The following is a 20064-nucleotide window of genomic DNA, read 5'->3' as shown; positions in this document are numbered from 1 at the left end:
TTGCTGTTTTGTGGATTTTATGGTGGAATTTCTAGTTGAAGTACTGGACAGTGTAGCCTTTTTAGGCTGCATTATCTGTCTTTAAATTCTCTCTTAAGTGTCTATGCATTTCGGCATTTTTTGACACTGTAAGAGATTATTTTTGATTGCTCCGGGGTCCACGCACATGGGCGGGACTATTCACTAGATTATGACTATACACAGAGATCCCCTACTACAGAATGTGAAATTCTTTCAAGACGACATCTTGGTCTTTGGTTGGTCCATCCAGCAGCATAACAAAACTTTGAGGTCTGTGTTGGGTAGGCTTAGGGAAGCAGGGCTCACTTGTGGAGGGACAAATGTAGGTTTTTGGTGGAGGAGATTGAATACCATGGACATACTATTTCTGGTCAAGGGGTTCGTCCCAAGGTAGTCTTATTGAAAGCTATTCGGTCCGCACCAGTTCCCCATGATTAAGGATCAGTTACGATCATTCATGTGTTTGATTGACTATTATGCTAAATTTGTGGAAAACTTTGCTAGCATAACTGAAGACTTGAGGGTGTTGCTAAAGAAGGGATGCACGTTTCTGTGGGACGAAAGTCAACAAAGAGCATATGATGTGGTGAAGGAAGACATTTGTGATGCGGGCGGGATCCTTGCACCTTTTGACATCCAACTCAAAACGTATGTGACTGTGAATGCAAGTGCCTGTGAGCGGTCATCTTAGGTACATGCTGGAACGGAGAAGACTGTGCCTTTTGCATCACAGTCTCTAACAGATTGTGAGAGCAACTACTGTCATTGAGAGCGGGGCTTTAGCTACTGCATGTTAGGATCTTTTTATGGGTCTTATTTATTTATTTAGAGAGTTTTTTATAGCGCTACTGGACCCGAGGGTATCAGAGCGCTTTACAGGGTCGGTATACATACAAGAAATAGTTCACCGTGTGCATTAATCATGAAAGATATAAAACATTAAAATCAAATGGATAGGAGGTAGCCATATAGGACGACAAAAGCCGTGTGCAAGTAATCATGGGGGATAAAAAACAGCTTTTAAATGAGTGAGTGGGGGAGGAGAGGCAAGGAGATCAAAAAGAGGATAGAGAGTATAGAGAATCGGAGAAATAGGGGGTGTAAAACAGGAGGAGAGGAGGTAAGAGGTGGTAAGAGGTGGGAAAGGGGGTGAGGGGATAGCAGGGAGCAGGATTGGACAGTGCTCAAATCAGTGGCATTAGGTGCCCCAATATTTGTTGAGAAGAAGTGATTTGAGCCTTTTTTTGAAGAGAGGGTAGGAGGGGATGCAGCGGAAAACCTTGGGGAGAGAGTTCCAAATCGTAGGGGCATTACCAGAGAATGCACGGGATTGGGCTTTTTTGCATTTGAGTTTGGGCGGGATTAGGACAAGGGAGTTAGTGTTCCTAAGGGACCTAGAGCACCCAGCTTTTTGTAACTTGTCAGCAAGATAAGAGGGGGTGTTTAGGTGGAGGGCTTTGTGCGTGATACATGCAATCTTGTATGTGGATCTTCCTTCGATTGGGAGCCAGTTGAGGTTTTTAAGGACGGGAGAGATGTGGTCGAATTTTTTACAATCGGAGATAGTCTGGTGGCGAGGTTGAGAACACATTTAATCGGTGCCAGGTGGATTTTAGGGGTGCCAGCGAGTGTTGCGTTACCATAATCAATTTTAGACAGGACAAGTGATTGGACAACAATTCTAAAGTCATCGGCTGGAATAAAAGGTTTCAGTTTTTTGAGGTGATGAAGGGTAAAAAGGGCATTTTTTGCAGCATTTTTTATGTGTGGGATGAGATTCAGGTTTAGATCAATGCTGATGCCTAGGGATTTGACAGAGTTCGAGGTGGAGAGGGGGCAGTTGAGAGCTGTGATATCGTTGATCCAGAGTTGAATAGGGAGAGAGTTGCTCTTGGGACTAAATAGGATGATTTCAGTTTTTTTAGGGTTCAGTTTGAGATGATTGAGGTGGAACCAGGCTTGAACTTTATTCAATGTGTCGTTGAGGTGAAGGATGTCATTGTGGGATTTGATCTTGTAGTAAAGTTGGGTGTCGTCAGCATAGAGGTGGTAGCATATTTTGGCTTGTTTGAGAATGAGGGTGAGTGGTTCCATGAATAGATTGAATAGGATGGGGAAGAGGATAGAGCCTTGTGGAACGCCAAGTGAGACGGGTTGGGGTTTGGAGAGGCATTGACTGAGCTTAATTTGTTGGGATCTGTTTTGAAATAATGAGGAGAACCATTTGAGTACGGTGCCCTCAAGACCAAAGTGACCTTTAAGGGTGTTAAGAAGGGTTGGATGGTGGACAGTATCGAATGCCGCCGAAAGGTCAAGGAGGATTAGTAGAGAGGAGTCACCTCTGTCTAGAGAGCGGTGAATGTCGTCTGTAATATTGAGCATGGCCGTTTCGGTACCGCATCCTTTTCTAAAGCCCGATTGGAACATGTCAAGGAGATTGAAAGAGACGATATGGTTATCTAGTTGGGAAAGGACACATTTTCCCAGGGCTTTTGAGAGGAAGGGAAGGTTAGAGATGGGGCATAGTTTGTTGAGGTCATTGGGGTCGGCGGAGGAGTTTTTGAGGATGGGGGAGATTTGACCTATCTGAAGGGAGGCGGGAACACAGCCCGTGGAAAGAGAGGAGTTGATGATATTGGTCCGGAGCAGGGCAATGATGTGCTTGAGTTCTTGGACCAGGTGAGAGGGAAGAGGGTCTTTAGTGTGAGAGGATGGTTTGAGATTTGAGATGATGTTGATGATAGCTGTTTCAGAGACAGGGGAGAATTCGCTCCAGGAGGCACTGTTTTTAGTTTGGTGGTGTATGAGAGTGGAGACTGGGAGGGGGGGAACTGAGAGTGGTTGAGAGTTGTCTTGCAACGGGGGGAGGAGGGCGAGCTAGTGCTACGAATGTTAGGAGGAGGTGATGTTTGAGGGGAGGTTGAGGTGAGAGGGGGTGGAGGCGAAGGAAAGTTCGATCGTGTTGACTTTGTTGGAGAAGAAGCTGGCGATTTCTTCACATCTTTCAATAGTGGCTAGTATTTTGGGAGGGCCAGAGGAGGTTTGTTTTTTAACAATGTTAAAGAGTTCTCTAGGGCGGTTTCTGGCCTGGTCTAGCTGCGCTCGAAGATAGGAGGCTTTTTCATTTAAGATGTGTTTTTTGTATTGGGCCCTAGCATTTCTCAAAAGCATCAAATTGTCAGTGGTGGGATGATTCCTCGAGGTACGTTCTGATTGCCCGTCTTTCCTTGTTAAGGTCCGAATTGAACCAGGATTTTGGTGGGATGTTTTTTTCTTGTTTGTATTTGATAGGGGCAATTTGATCAAGAGCTTCAACAATAGAATTGTTGTAGTGTTCAGTTAGGTCATTGGTGCTATGGGAGAAAGGGGGGAGAAGTAAGCGAGATTTAATAGTGGATTCCAATGCGCCCGGCGGAAAAAGTTGAAGTTTACGAGTAGGTTTCAAAGGCAAACTGCCTATGGGGGTCAGGTGTATAATGGAGCCATTTAAGTTGAAGAGGATAAGGTGATGGTCGGATCAGTCTACTGGAAGGATCTTTGAGAGGGAGGCGAGATCCTTGCTAGTCAGGATAGCATCAAGGGTGGCACCTTTGGTGTGAGTTGGGGATTGGCAGAGTTGGGTCAGGTAGGTGATGTACATGATATCATTAAACCGGGAGACAGCAGGGTCGTCATTTGTATTCCAGTGGATGTTGTAGTCCCCTAGAAAGATGTTTTTAGAGTGGGAGAGTGATGCTAGAGTAATAAGATCGGACATCTCTTTGGTAAAAGAGATAGAGTTTCCAGGGGGGTGGTAGATAGTGTGAAGCCTAATGGCAGGGGACCCTGGGGTATTGATATCTGCGCAGAGGTACTCAAATGTGGATGGGTCTTGCAGTTGGACAAGCGAGAGATTACGATTATCTCTGAAGGTAATGGCAAGACTCCCTCCTATTTGTTCACTTCTATCTTTTTTAATGATGAGATAAGGGGGATCAGCAAGTCTAGAAAAGGAGTGGAGTGGGGTTAAGCCAGGTTTCAGTAAGGAATGCTATGTCTATGATTTCCCTGAAAATAGTTTCCGCAATCTCTGTTGCGTGGCAGGAGGCGGATTGGCAGTTAATCAGCATGCATGATAGGGTGGTGGTGTTGGGTAATTGAGATCGGGGACAGGGGGGTACGGGTCTTAGTTGTTGTGGGGGTCTAGGTGATGTCGGAAGAAGGGGTAGTCTGCTTGTACCCAGGAGAACAGGGATAGTGGACTGAAGGCTAGGGGCAGTAGAAGGGTAGGATTCTGGGGGAGATGCAAAAGAGCTAGTAAGGGAGTTGAATTCCACGGATGCAGAGCATGTGGTAGAGGGAGGGGGGGGGGGAGTGTTGGCACTGAAGGCATGGGCAATTTTGGTGAGTTCAGCGGGTATGGATGAGGTATTGAGGTTACGAGGGAGGGTAGGGCAAGGTGGAGTGCTGGTGTAGGTGGTATCGCAAGGAGGCGTATTGGTGTTGGTAACAGCTTCAGTGCAAGGAGGGCAGTTATTGGGGAGATTAAGAGTAGAGGAGTTGGTGTGTGACGATAAGGGGATAGAGATTTGCGAAGGGACCAATGTGTGAGCCTGGTCAGAGGGGTGGGCTTTAGTAAGGTGTGAGACATCAGTTCTGAGAGAGGCGAGTTCAACGACAAGGGACATCAGGAGTAGTTCAACATTAAGGAGTGATTGTGTGAGAAGTGAGGAGTGAAGAGGATCGATAGTGTTTGGGAGGTTAGAGGAGTTAGCGTAATTCAGGGGGACGAAGATTGATGAGCGGAAGGGGGGATAGCCTGGAGGGGGAGGGGACTTGAAGTATGGTGTGTAGCGTGATCATCTTTGGGGAGATGGAGGGCACAGGGGGTCGACGTGGGAGGGGAATTCGGATTGGGCGGAAGCATTGTAAGATGGGGCGGGGAGACAACAGGCATTGATGTACCCGGGATATATGGGATATATGCGAGACCGAGGGAGTGTGAGAAGGAGTAATCAGAGGGAGAGGTGTGGGAGAGAATGAGGGGGAGAGGTGGGGCATTTGGGGAGGTGGGAGGGGAGAAAGTGCATCAGAGAGTGAGGTGAAATGGGAGTTAGAGGGTGAAAGGGGAATAGAGGACAGTGGGCTAATGGATTGGGGAGTGATCGGGACAGGGACATTAGGTAGTTTAGAATAGTCGAGAGGGGGTGGGCAAGTCGATGGGTGCAGGGGATGTGGGGGGTGCAGGAACATTTGGAGCTTGGGAAACACGGGTTTCGTAACAGATAAAACAGTTAGGCACGAGGGATGTAAGTAGTGATAGGCAATAGTCCTCAGGATTGTGGGGAGAGGAGGGTGGAGTCGTGTGGGGAGTTAGAGGGGGGAGGGGGAGTGGAGAGTCAGCACAAAAGATAGAGGTAGAGACGGAGGCCAGGAAGGCCAATTGAGGCTGGGCAGGGGCAGTGGTGTTGGGAGTGGGCGATTCTGTGCAGGTGGAAGGGGGTGCAGGGGGGATCAGGTGTTGGAGATAGCGGTGGAGTTGGGGGCTGGGGTAGTCAGTAGAGGTTGGCGTTCAGGCGATGCTGTGCAGGTTGAAGGGGGTGCAGGGGGGGTCGGGTGTTGGGGATAGTGGTGGAGTTGAGGGCTGGGGTAGTCAGTAGATGTTGAGAATAAACATCGAAGATAGGGGGTTAAAGGGTAAGTTCGGGAGAGGTGGTGGGTGGTGAGAGACACCATGGTTCGTGAAGGGCGGGGGAAGAGAAGAGAGGTGCAGAGTCCAGGGGTTGAGGGGGTGAGAGGGGAGGGTTTGAGGGCTGTGAGAGGAGTTGGGATAGCGCATTAAAGTAATGTTCAAAGATGAGGAGGTGATTTTCAGATGCTTGGATGAGGATGTTTCCAGATTTGAAGATGGAGATGTCTGCTACAACCAAGAATGAGGAAGAGATAGTGGTGGATAGTTTGAGACCGTAAGGAATCTTGCGGGAGGAGACAGTGATAGGGAGGTGTCGAAGGAATAGGCTTTTCCATTTCGATGGGCGTTTGGAGTAGAAGATGTAGTTGGTGACAATAGAGGAGTTGAGGGTATTGTGGTGGTCAGCAAATAAGATTTCTGGTTGGAGACATAGAAGTTTATGTTTGAGGTTTTTTTCCCCATGTTTGGAGAGATGGGGAGGGTATAGGATAGACCAGGAGTTAGGGCCTAGTTTCGAGATGGGTGAGGATGAGGTAGAAAGGGGATATGTGAGGGGAGGCCTTGTAGGGAGAGTAGGGAGAGAGTGTGGAGCGAGGGGAGAAGCAAAGACCGCTTGGACCACTCTGAGTGGGAGGCTAAATACTGGGTTGAGATATATTTAGCTAAAGCAGGGACCAGCCGTGAGAGGTGTGGTTGCAACCAAGCAGGGGCAGCAAATAGAAGAGGACACCCATGTTGCAAAAAGAGGAGCTGGTAGGGGGTGTGGCGTAACCAGTGGACAAATTAGGTAGGTTCAAACGGTGATAGATGGATGAGGGTGGGTAGAGGCCGAGGGATATCAATTAGGTGGTAGTATGTTGATGCAAAATAAACAGTAAGCGAAGGCATAAATGGTGATACAAGCATATATGGGGAAGATGGAGCACATCAAAACACCTAGTGCGAACATAACAAAATCAACAGACAGTAGAATATAGAGACATAATGAAGATGGAGCACAATGCACAGAATCAACATTTAAATATGGCATATATGGCAGATATAGCTTATATGTCTAGGATAGTGCACAACATAACAGAGGGACATCAAGTCGGTGGTAGTATGCTGTTACAAAATAAACAATAAGCGAAGGCATAAATGGCGATAAAGCATATGCATATGTGGGGAAGATGGAGCACATCAGATCACCTAGCGCGAACATAACAGGATAAACAAACAGTAGAATATAGGAGACATAATGCAGATGGAGCGCCTTACAATGCACAGAATCAATAGTAAAATATGGCATATATGGCAGATATAGCATATATGGCGAGGATAGTGCATATCATATCACATGGAACAGTAGAGTACGGAATACATGATGAAGATAGCTCACCAACTAATGAAAATACAGCGGACAGACGCATCAGATAAGAGGGATGTGAGATGAGAGAGTAGTGGTAAGAATGTGAATCAGCTCATGTTGTGCGTAACAAATTATGGAAGCGATCCCGAAATATAAAACATTAAGGGTGAGAAGGGAGGAGGGGAGTTGAAGGAAGTGATGAGGGAGAAGCAGATTTAGGAGGAAAGTGGAGTGAAGAGTAGGCTGCCTAAGTAGAGCATCAACCGACAAAAACCGGGTGGAGTGTAGATCAAAACAGGGCAGAAAGGGGAAGGTATTAGGGTGGTGAGTAAAGTGCACTAGGATACGTAGTTTAGTGTAGGAAAAGGTCAGAGGTCAATCAGGAAAGGGGGTGTAGTTGAGAGGAGGGATAGTATATAGGTCAGGAGTCAGTGGGTATAGGACAAGTGTTAGTCTAGAATGGGGTAAAGTTGAATGGGAGAGTAGTATGTAAGTCAGGAGTTGGTTAAACTACTGTCAGAGAGTAAGTGGGTCTCGATTGGTTAGAGGGTTGGGTTAGTGGGATGCGCAGGTAAAGTAATGAGAGGAGAAGTGTTATGGTGAAGGTATATGTCAAAGTCCTGGTGGGGCTGGCAAGGGGTCTGCTAGGCTAGATTCAAGGATTTAAGAGTAAACCAGGGTGGAAGAACACACAAGCTGATTGCCTCTCACGCTTATCTTTGGATTGGTCAGAGGTGGATGAACATGGTCCTTCAGTCAATAGGCACTAACAACAGCGGACCGTGAGAGCCATTCCTGGCTAAAAAGGGGCAAGCCAGATCACAGAACAACAAAGGGGAGACAAAAAAAATTACAAAAAATAAACAAAAACGGGGAAATATAAACTGAAGATTAAATTATGAATACTGAGAAATAAAAAATAAAAACTCATAGGTCCCCAAACCCCCACTCCCTCCCACAAAGTGCAACAGCAGGGGCTAGACGGCCAACCAAAACTGCAAAAACCAAACAATCCGGTAAGCCTCATCGCAAAGAACCTCATGTGTTTTTCAACAGCGCAGTCACCTAGAGTTATAAGGATGGGAGCCATGCATAACGCACCCTCCCCTACGTGGCTAAACCCATTACAACATCTTAGAACAAGCAAAATGGAGAAATCAGACTGACCCAGAGATGGGCAAAGAACAAAAAAAAGGAACAGGTGATGTAAGCAAGATGAAGTGAGACCAAGGTCGCATCAATCAATCAATCAGAGCATTTGTATAGCGCACTACTCACCCGGAGGGTCTCAAGGCGCTGGGGGGGGGGTCCGCTACTGCTCGAACAGCCAGGTCTTGAGCTGCTTCCTGAAGGCGAGGTGGTCCTGGGTCAAGCGGAGGTGGGTCGGAAGGGAGTTCCAAGTCTTGGCGGCCAGGTAGGAGAAGGACCTTCCTCCTGTGGTGGCTCTTCGGATGCGGGGGACGGCGGCGAGGGCGTGGCTGGTCGATCGAAGCTGGCGCGTTGGAGCGTAGAAGTTGAGGCGGCTGTTGAGGTATCCTGGTCCTTGGTTGTGTAGGGCTTTGTGTGCGTGGGTGAGGAGCCGGAAGGTGATTCTCTTGTTGACCGGGAGCCAGTGCAGGTCTCTCAGGTGTCCGGAGATGTGGCTGCGGCGGGGGATGTCCAGGATGAGTCGTGCTGAGGTGCTCTGGATCCGCTGGAGTCTCTTCTGGAGTTTGGCGGTGGTTCCGGCGTAGAGGGAGTTGCCGCAGTCCAGACGGCTGGTGACGAGGGCCTGGGTGACCGTCTTCCTGGTCTCGGTGGGGATCCATCGGAAGATCTTGCGTAGCATTCGCAGGATGTGGAAGCACGACGAGGAGACGGCGTTGACTTGTCTGGTCATGGAGAGGGAGGAGTCCAGGATGAAGCCCAGGTTGCGTGCGTGGTCAGTTGGTTTGGGTGCGCTGCCCAGGGCGGGGGGCCACCAGGAGTCGTCCCAGGCATGAGAACTCATATTGAGGTGCAACCAAGGATAAAGCACCCTCTCCTACGCCACTAAACATAATAAAAACATCATCAAAAAGACAGGTTAGCGAAATTAGTGTGAGCTACTATCTCAAAATCTATGAGACCCTACGCGATGCCATGGGGGGAATTAAAGCAAATGCGCAGGTGAGAAAATGCGCAGATGAGAACAAGATAGAGTACGGCCAAAGTCACATAGAAGTCCATAATGTGGGTTACCCAAGACAAAGGAATAGAAGCATAAAAGGCAGAGAGCGACAGGCCATATTATCCCAAAAGCAGCATAAGGAGTTATCAGAAAAACATACTAGCATGTCAGCAAGGGTCCAAGGCCCAATTAACACAGAAGAGTTGGCCCAGTCCAGGGCATGGAACACATAAGTCCCCGTGTGGTATACTAGAGTAGGGACTGTAGTTAAATGAAAACAAAGCCATAGGATGACCAACATTCCAGATTGGAATGCCAAGTATCCACCTTATCTCAGGAAATAGTGGAACTAGTTGTCCATATTGTGCCCCTTGGTGATGGACTGTAACCTGCAAATCAATTTGGCTTCACTTTGCCTCAAGGCCAGTTCCGTCAACACCCCGTGTGCTTACTTTGATCTGATAAATTCCGTAGAACCAGAAAGCGGGGTGCCCCATGTGTGCTACCCTATAATCATCAGTCTTGGGGTATCTAGGATCTAAGTGTAGCAGGGCTCTGCGATGTTCTTGGATCCTAGTCTTGAGACTGCGTACTGTGCTGCCCACATAGATCAATTTGCACGGACACCCAATAATGTAAACCACATATGGTTTACTGCAAAGAATGAAATGCCTGATCATATGGACCTGCTCTGTAGTGTGACAAAATTCTTTTGGTCCTGCAGCTTGGGCAAAGGAAGGGGCTGTGGCATTGTTGTGTGATCTGGAATAATGCGTTGGAAGTTCATTCTTTGCTTAAAAATTGAATAATTGTATGGATCGTGATCCTGTCCTCCAGAATGTGGGCAAAGTGGTGGTGTGTGGGGGTGTAGAAAGAGTACAGTTGCTCTGTCTTAGACCTTTTGTAAAAATTCTGGATGAGTTCACTTTGAGTGACAAGCATGTGCTGATGAGAAATGACAAATTTGTGCCACCAGACGGATTGAGAGAAAGTCTCATGAGGGACAGTTAGGTCAAACGATGACGAAAAAATGTGAGGGACAATGTTTGGTGACCATATAGGGATGAACAAATCATGTTGCGGGTGGAGAACTGTGAAGTGTGCGGAGTGAGTGAGAAGAGGCTTAAGAAAGGTGTATTATCGTTCCAAGGGCATATTGAGGACCCGGGGTGTCCTCTCTTGTGTGCTTAGATTTAATCGAACCAATGCTTTTGTAAAAAGAAGGGATGAGACATGCTATGATTGTAGTGAATGTGCATTACAAATGGTTAATGGTAAAGTTCATTCCTGATGTGACCACCAGAACAACTGGAGACCTTGAAGAGTGATTTTTTGGACGAAGGGCTACCTTGTGTGCTTATCACGTATAATAGTACTCAACTAGTTCCTCATGAGATGAAGAGCTTGCTGGAAAATTGTGGTATTGAACATCATCACACTGCTCTGTACAACCCCGAGGTCAATGGCATGGCGGAAAGTGCTAACCGATTGGTTAAAGGTTCTATTTCTAAGGCTATCCAAAGTGGAAAAGAGGTCTATGGTGGATGATATGGTATGGGCTCATCGCACCACAGTTCATGGATAGACCAATGTTTCTCCCTTTGAGAAAATGTGGGGAAGAAAGCCTGGAGCCAAAATGACCCTGGCTTGGCTCAATGGTACTGATTGGAAAGAGAGTGCGGAGGTGAGTGGCGTAAGAAGAGAGGTGTCTGTTGGTGACAGGGTCAGGATAAAACATGGAATGGTAGGCAAGGGACTGATTACATATTGGGGCCGTTCAGAGTCAAGCAAGTGTGTGACAGGTATGTGGTCAATCAATCAATCAAAGCATTTATATAGCGCACTACTCACCCGGAGGGTCTCAAGGCGCTGGGGGGAGGGGGTCCGCTACTGCTCGAACAGCCAGGTCTTGAGCTGCTTCCTGAAGGCGAGGTGGTCTTGGGTCAGGCGGAGGTGATTCAGAAGGGAGTTCCAAGTCTTGGCGGCCAGGTAGGAGAAGGACCTTCCTCCTGTGGTGGCTCTTCGGATGCGGGGGACGGCGGCGAGGGCGTGGCTGGTCGATCGGAGCTGGCGTTTGGGAGCGTAGAAGTTGAGGCGGCTGTTGAGGTATCCTGGGCCTTGGTTGTGTAGGGCTTTGTGTGCGTGGGTGAGGAGCCGGAAGGTGATTCTCTTGTTGACCGGGAGCCAGTGCAGGTCTCTCAGGTGTCCGGAGATGTGGCTGCGGCGGGGGATGTCCAGGATGAGTCGTGCTGAGGTGTTCTGGATCCGCTGGAGTCTCTTCTGGAGTTTGGCGGTGGTTCCGGCGTAGAGGGAGTTGCCGTAGTCCAGACGGCTGGTGACGAGGGCCTGGGTGACCGTCGTCCTGGTCTCGGTGGGGATCCATCGGAAGATCTTACGTAGCATGCGCAGGATGTTGAAGCACGACGAGGAGACGGCGTTGACTTGTCTGGTCATGGAGAGGGAGGAGTCCAGGATGAAGCCCAGGTTGCGTGCGTGGTCTGTGGGTTTGGGTGCGCTGCCCAGGGCGGGGGGCCACCAGGAGTCTTCCCAGGCGGAGGGTGAAGATCCCAGGATGAGGACTTCCGTCTTGTCCGAGTTCAGTTTCAGGTGACTGTTCATCATCCACTTGGCAACGTCTGTCATCCCTTCGTGTAGGTTGGCTCTGGCGGTGGCGGGGTCGTTGGTGAGGGACAGGATCAGCTGGGTGTCGTCGGCGTAGGAGGTGATGTTGAGGTTGTGCTGGCGTGCGATGGCTGCGAGGGGGCTCATGTAGACGTTGAAGAGTGTTGGGCTGAGCGAGGAGCCTTGAGGAACGCCGCAGATGACTTCGGTGGCCTCCGATCTGAACGGGGGGAGGCGGACTCTCTGTGTCCTTCCAGCAAGGAAGGAGATGATCCACTCCAGTGCCTTCTCCTGGATTCCGACGTTGCTGAGGCGCTGTACTAGGGTACGGTGGCAGACAGTGTCGAAGGCCGCGGAGAGGTCCAGGAGGATGAGGGCCGCTGTTTCTCCATTGTCGAGCAGGGCTCGGATGTCATCGGTAGCTGCGATCAGGGCGGTCTCGGTGCTGTGGTTGGCCCGGAAGCCAGACTGCGAGAGGTCGAGGGAGCCGTTCGTCTCGAGGAAGGCGGCCAGTTGCTTGTTGACGGTCTTCTCGATGACTTTTGCTGGAAACGGGAGCAGCGAGATGGGGCGGTAGTTCTTGAGGTCGGTGGGGTCGGCTGATGGCTTCTTAAGTAGGGCGCTGAGTTCGGCGTGCTTCCAGCTCTCCGGGAAGGTAGCGGTGTCGAAGGAGGTGTTGATGATGTCCCGCAGGTGGGGTGCGATGACAGCGTCGGCCTTGTTGAAGACGTGGTGAGGGCAGGGGTCTGTCGGAGATCCGGAGTGGATGGAGTTCATCGTGTTGACGGTGTCTTCGGTGCTGATCGTGGTCCAGGCGCGGAGGGTGGTTGTGGGGGGCGGTGGTTCGGTCGTGGCGTGCGTCGGTTGAGTGCTGAAGCTGTTGTGTATGTCCGCGATCTTGTTGTGGAAGTAGGAGGCGAGGGAGTTGCAGAGGTCTTGCGAAGGGGTGATGTCGTTGTTTCCGGCGTTGGGGTTGGAGAGCTCTTTCACGATGTTGAAGAGTTCTTTGCTGTTGTGTGCGTTGTTGTCCAGTCGTTCCTTAAATGCGGTTTTCTTGGTGGCGTGGATCAGTTGGTGGTGTTTTCGGGTGGCGAGCTTGAGGGCAGTCATGTTGTCCGGTGTTGGGTCTCTGCGCCAGGTTTTCTCGAGTGCTCTGCAGTTCTTCTTGGAGCTCTTGAGTTCGTCGTTAAACCATGTTGCTTTCTTGCTGCCGGGTCTGCTCGGCGGGGTCTTCAGAGGGGCGAGGTCATCTGCGCAGTCGCTGATCCATTTCGTGAGGTTGGTGGCCGCTTGGCTGGGGTTCGTTGTGCTGGTGGGAGGGTTCTTGCTCAGGGAAGTAACAAGCTGGTCTGCAGTGATCTTGTTCCAGCTTCTGCGGGGAACCTGTTGCTGGTGATGGTGGAGCGTGGTCCTTCTGAAGCTGAAGTGGACGCAGCTGTGGTCCGTCCAGTGGAGTCCCATGGCGTGGCTGAAGGCGATGTCCTTGCTGGAGGAGAAGACCGGGTCGAGTGTGTGTCCGGCGTAGTGGGTGGGGGTGGTCACCAGTTGCTTGAGTCCGAGGTTGGCGAGGGTGTCCAGCAGGGTGGTGGTGTTGCGGTCGTTGTTGTTCTCCAGGTGGAAGTTGAGGTCCCCGAGGAGGATGTAGTCGGCGGAGGGGAGGGCTGATGAAGTCGGCGATGTCTTCGCTGAATTGTGTGCGTGGTCCCGGGGGTCTGTAGATGAGAGTGCCTCTGAGGGTAGTCTTGGGGTTGACGTGGATCTGGAAGTGCAGGTGTTCGGCGGGTGCGAGGGTATCGTCGGTGTCGGTCGTGATGCGGCAGGTGTTCCTGTGGATGATGGCGATGCCTCCTCCTGTCTGGTTGACGCGGTCCCTCCGGATGATCTTGTAGCCGTCCGGGATGGCGATGGCGATGTCGGGCACTGAGGAGGCGTTCATCCAGGTTTCCGTGAGGAAGGCGACGTCTGGGGCTGTGGTGTCGAGCAGGTTCCAGAGCTCGACGGCGTGTCTGTGGACGGAGCGGGTGTTGAGCAGGATGCACTTCAGGTGGGTGCTGCTGGAGTTCGGCTTGGTGGGTGCTGGTGTAGCGTGGGTCCGGTTGCAGGTGAATTTTCAGGAGTGGCAGCTGAAGGGTCCGTGGGTGCGTCTCGGTGTGGCTCGGTAGCAGCCCGGGGTTCGGCCGGTGTTGAGTGCGTTGAGTTCGGTGGCGGTGTAGGTCAGTCGGGTCGGCTTCCGTCGGTGGGGGCCAGGGGTCCTGGCGCTGGGCGCGGGCCAGGCGCAGACGGGCGCAGACGGGCTTACCTTTGGCGCACCTTCGGCGCTCATTCGGTGCTCCCGCTGCGCGCGTCCGCTGCGCGGTCGCTCTGGGGGCGTCATAAATCAGGAGCCGGGAGGGCGGGTCAGCTGGGTGGCGGGAGCAGGGCGGCCAATGGGTAGCAGGTGGGCGGGGCCGCAGGGAGGCAGCGGCGGGAAACAGCACAGGCGGGCGGCTCAGCGGCGGCTGGGTCGCTCAGGGCAGCGGCGGCAGGAATCCTCGGGAGCAGGAGGGGTGACCCGGCCTGGTAGAAGGCACAGTGGTGTTGGACAATGGTAACTTAAGAATAAACAAAAAGTGGCATTGTACCAGAAAGGACAGGTGACAGTGTAAAGTTACCATTGAGCCCCTACGTGCAAGCTTAAATGGTTTCATGATTATGAGTGATGAGGAATTGGTCAGTAACAAGGTAGGAGATGAGTGGGCATGTTGAGTGTGGAAGTGGTGATGCCAGAGGACCCATGCACCCCTATATCATTCCTCATGGGGCGAGTAGAGGAAGCCGCACTCCTAGACTTCATGGACCTCTTCGTTATTTGGAGGATTATGTCACGCTCTACTGATCTTTATGTGTTCCCTTTTTTCTTCTGCTTTTACTGTATTTTTGTATACTAGTTCTATTGTGTAACTTTGTTGAAATTTTCTGACAGCTGGCGTCATGATTTAATTAGGTTTTTGAAAACAAACTGCAAAATTGCAGTTTGTTTTCGTTTCTACTTTTGTGTGGAAGGGAAAGGGATGTGTTGTAATGTAGAACCTCCATGTGTCATACAGAGGTTGTGGGAAGGAATGTTTTGGTTGTAGGATTCATCCAGCGACAGTTGCTCTGTGGCTGGCGAAGGAAAGGATCACGCCATTAACTGGTGTGTCAATAAATGAAGCCTACAACTTGATACCGTGTTGTGGTGATGTCATTACGTCACGCTGCCTAGGTGAGACCCAACACAAAACGCATTTCACAAATCCAAGCCTACTAGCAAAGCCTTTTCACGGCAGAACATGTCTCCCCAAAAGCATATGCTTCCTACCAGACTCCAACACATTTCCCAAGCTGCCCCACAGTACTCCGACCCTCTTGAAGAGCCTATCACAACAGTGCAGATTGAGGGAGCTACAAAACAAAGCCAGCCAAGGAACCAGGCCAAAACGTATTACGGCTCGCGTTTACAAGAGGAATGCTATTCAGCTCCTCCCTATGCTGACAACACTTCTACTAACACAAACTAAACACTGATTAAGGGCGTCTTGCAATTAAAGGCTGAAGCAAGTATTTCTCTGCTAGCCAAACCAGGCAAAGACCCAGCGAGGTGCTTATCATATTGCCCTATCTCGCTCTTAAAGATTGATTTTGAAATCCTCACCAGTTGGTAGGAAAATCAATTAATGTGCTTAATCCAATTAGTTTGCTTAATCCAATTAGACAAGGTATGATTTATGCTCAACAAAAAGGAACTGCTTATTAAGGCTTAGGCAACATTAACCACTGTCATAAGCCAGGTCCTCTCTCAGGTGGGAGGAAAAACTGATCTAAAAATGACACTATTACAGTGAATTTTATATGTTTTCCATTCTCTGCCCCTGCCTATCAAGGCAGAGGATAGCGCCCTGCAACCCTTTCTGCGCTTCCTACTTATGAGAGGTGAGAGAAGTTAAAACTAACCAAGAGAGCATACCCAAACCATCCAAAGATAGGGGGTCTGGAAGTTTCAGTACTTCGGTACTATGTAGGCTGCAAGCAGCCTACATAGAGAAAGTGGACTCTCCATTGACGCCCAGCTGCCTGCCATCCCCACCAATCACAACACTGCCATTGCAGCGTTGTGATTGGCTTAGAGGAGGGGAGAGAGGCTGCCTGTGGCTGCTTCCTGTTCTGCAGGAGAGCAGCAGGAAAATGCGGGACCCGGCCAGGAGCTGAGGCGGTGCGCCGCATGGGTCCGGTAAGGTACTTTAAAAATGTTTACATTAAACCCGACCCAACAAATGACCACCACACGAATCCCACCCGCAAGTCATGGCGGCCGCAACTGATGGGTAACAGAAAATATGAATACACAATGCTTTCTAGAACACTGAGGGGGGTCCCTTGGGTCTCCAACTGCTACTGGGCGCTAACCGCTACATCTCACTGATAAGGAGGGCCACCATAGAGATCTGTGATTCCCTGGTTAGAAGGGAGGGTCTCACTGCATTTCCATCACCATTCACCCCTGTGGTTGGCAATCTAGAGTTTCCCCCAAGGATTGATGCTAGTACCTTTCAGATCTGGAGGCAGAAGGGCAGTTTTAGACTCTGGGTTTCCTTCTTGATGGGTGAGATTAGGTCATTTGAGGAGGCTAAGGCACAGTACAAAGTACCTGAGGTAGAGCACTTCCATTTCATTCTTTTTGGCAGACAGTCTTGCAATGGCCAACCAGATATGCACACGTTGAAACCTCTAACTTAGCTGTGTTAGGACAGCTGTGTTAGAGTAAGTGCAGGCTTCCAGGGCGCTGGGGAGTGCCGGGTAAGGCTGCTGCGTCCAAACAGGGTGCTGCTCTCACAGCATGAGAGCAGCACCTTGATTGCATCCCACACGGCAGGATCCGTTTCAGAAGAGATCCAGAGAGGACAACGCTGGTAGAAGTTTCAGGTAAGTTTTTGAGTTTTATTTGCATGCATGCCCATCCCCTCCCACCCCTGTAGATGCCGGCTGTCACTGAATGGGAGTGTAGACTTAAAACAATGTGGTTATATCTTTCTGCGAGTGAACAATTATGCATGGTAAGGTTACTCTACAAGATTTTATTTATGAGGACCTTACTCCAGCCCTCCTTCACTCAACTGACCACATGAAATCCACTGTTTACTGGAGAAATTGCAGGGAAAAAGGGACTTTACTCCATATTCTTTGGTATTGCGTTAAGTTGATAGACTTTTGTTTGGGACAAGGTCTGCCTTGTTATCTTCCACATTAACGTTAAAGACACTGATAAGTTGCCGAAGTTGACTATGCTAAGGAGACCTGCAGGTGACATTTATCCTTTACACTTTACCCAAGGCAAGAGGATGTTACCTATATTGCGTCCTGTGTAACAGAACATTCTCTTGTTATGGAGACAGAAAACCACACAGGCAAATATCGCTCAACAGGGTCAGGACTTTGCTAGGGCATTAAAAGATTGCATATGACTTTGCTGAGAAGTCACATCAGTTCACCAGGCTGTGGAACCCAGTCCTGACATATTTCAATAATGATTACAGAAACTTAACATGTCCCTTCTGGCCCCCATAAATTACAGCACAATAGCAACCCATTTGCCAAGTTAAGGCCAGTAGACTTTGGTAGCAGAGATGGAGGCCTTGGGGTGGAGGGGGCTTTAAAGTATAGGAATTGTGATTAGGGTTTAGAGGTTAGGCAGGGGGTAGTTTGTGGAGAAGGAAAGGTTTAAGTGGGAAGGCCAAATCATCATTTTTGGACCTGCTGCATATTTAAAATGTCAATAAAAACCACTGAAACTAAACATATCTTTACCCCTTAACAGCGGAGTCTTTTTCAATCCAGACCTGAGCCCTTTTTGGCCATTTGTGGTAGTTTGCGCTTAGGCCTCCATAACATTTTTCCACAGAAGGTATACACTGCAAATGTCTGTCCTTTTTTGCCAATATCCTGGGGAATCTAAAGAGGTACCCAGGGTTTGTGGATTCCCATGTAGAGGACTTAGAAAATAGCCAAAATGTAGCTAAATCTGTGTTTTTGCAGGACAAAAGTGCCCAGAAAAGGGTTTGTGTTGATGGCATTTTGAGGAAATAAACCAAAGTTCGCAGTTGTAAAATCACCATCCTGCCATCTTCCAGGAACATATGGGAAAAACAATTTTGTAATTGCAACCTACTTCCAGTTTGTGATGGAAACAGGTGTGAAACCCATGGATGATGTCGGACAGCTATACATTTCTGAAATGTAGAGAGAATTCTGAACACAATGACCCCTTCAGCAAGGGGTCATTTGTGTAGATCCCTCAAGGTCTTCCCAAAGTAAGTAATTGTTGAAATAAGAAATATGAGCAATGAACAATGGGTGGAAAAAAACAGCATTTTTGACAACGTTTTAGTCTGTAACTTCCTGTCATGATGTCTGATTTACAAAAGCAATACGCCAGTATGTTCACTAGGGTCTTCTGGTTGTGGGTGTATATATAGGGTTTGTAGGGTCTCCAAGAATCCGTCGTACCTACAGCCAATAACTGAGCAACATCTTACAATGGTTTTTCTTTGTGTACAGACTATAGAGCAATTCATATGGTAAACTATAGAGTGAAAAATGGGTATGAAGGAAACCTATGTATTTCTGAAATGTACACCAGATGCGGAGTTGAGGAGCAGTAGTTATTTGTATATCTCAGAATTTGTGGGTACCAATGCCAGCATTCAGGGGGCATTTTGTGAACTTATTCTTTCTTACACACTGGCTTTCATTTGGAAGGCACATATGCGAAGACGTCCTATTTTAAAAACAATTTTCTACTGTTCTGTAGTGCCAAATGTCTTACGATAAAACTGGTACCCCACTTGCTGTGTCTGACTTGCAACTGCAAATCGAATAAACTCCAAAATATGACCAAGACACATCATATTTTACCCAGCAGATTGCATGATTTTTTACATCGTGGGTAGGTGCAGATTTTGAGCTCTAGTACAGCTGCCACCTAGGAAAACCTACATAACCTGCACAATTTAGAAAATTAGAAACCCCGCAGAGTCCAGGGTCGCACAACTTGTGTGGCTCTCACCAGGTAATATTCCCCCAGAAGCCCTCGCAAACTTCGCACTTTGGCTAAAAGCCAACATTTTCTGAGACCAAAAGTTCTGGAATGTAAGGCAAGCCACAAATTCCCTACCACCCTCTGTGTTCCCTCAAGTCTTCAGGTAAAAATGGTTGTGTGGGTGGGCCTATGGACAGCAACACAGAAAACCGTAAATCACTACTTGGAGAGATTAGTGATGGGGGTAGCTGTGGTAATTGGAGTCGTGTTCGCTTATCAACCATGGAAACCTACCAACTACAAACAATTTTGAAACTTGGACACCCGGGGAATTCCAGGGTGGTGTGCCGTGCATGGATCCCAATAATTTTCTTACTATACACTACAAACCTCAAATGTAGCCTAAAATCGCCCATTTTACTTATATTTCTGTGATGAAAAATTCCAGAGGCATCAGGAATCCACAAAAGAACTACCACTCAGCAGTACCCCAATTGTCCCGCTAAAAACGCTGCCCCCACTTGCGTGGCTGGGCCTAGTGCCCGCGATAGGAACAGATCAAAGGCTTCTAATAGGCCAAATGATGTCCCTGAAAAGGAAAGTATAGATACTCTCCATTTAGATTTTTTCCCTCTGTTTGACACAGATCTTATACTAAATAGATCTTCGCTCCTTAAATGTTTTTGGGAGATCGAAAGCCTGAAACTCATTCAAACTAATGACATAGATGTAGTTAATATTTTGAAAACAGAGGTTGGGAACTTAACGAGGGTAAGGTTTTATTCTAAATGTATTGTAAATTACATCCTTCAATGGTCAGAAGGGTTACAAAGTAGGGGGATTGATGTTATCCCATTTCTAGAGAAACCCCGAAATGGAAGACTTGTTAATAAGTCCTTGCTACCTCAGACAGTCTTGGGTATTACAGATCGTCCAGCTGAAATTGAAGACCTAAAAATCTGTATTTCAAAAAATGTACGTCATGTGACATACATAAATTCCCTCTCTTTCCCTTCCCAACGAAATGCTGCAGAAGAGAGTCTTCAATGGAATTGGTTGCCCGGCGTCTTGTCGAGCAAATCTAATAATAATCCCAAGCCATATTCCCATTTTTAGCAACGATTTAAAAATAATATCGTGGAATGCCGCCGGAATAAAGAATAGCCCAGAAAAATTACAATTCCTACACACACTAGAAG

The 20064-nt window shown here is 48.7% G+C and overlaps 1 long non-coding RNA gene across 1 annotated transcript in view; it reads right to left on the bottom strand.

Annotated features, from left to right (window-relative positions):
- The window catches only part of LOC144767487 (uncharacterized), a 98017-nt gene that overhangs the window by 52296 nt on the left and 25657 nt on the right, over positions 1-20064 (bottom strand). The window lies entirely within an intron of this gene.

Source organism: Lissotriton helveticus, chromosome 7 (assembly GCF_964261635.1).
Source record: "Lissotriton helveticus chromosome 7, aLisHel1.1, whole genome shotgun sequence".
NCBI lineage: Eukaryota > Metazoa > Chordata > Amphibia > Caudata > Salamandridae > Lissotriton > Lissotriton helveticus.
This window is presented reverse-complemented; position numbering and strand designations above follow the sequence as displayed.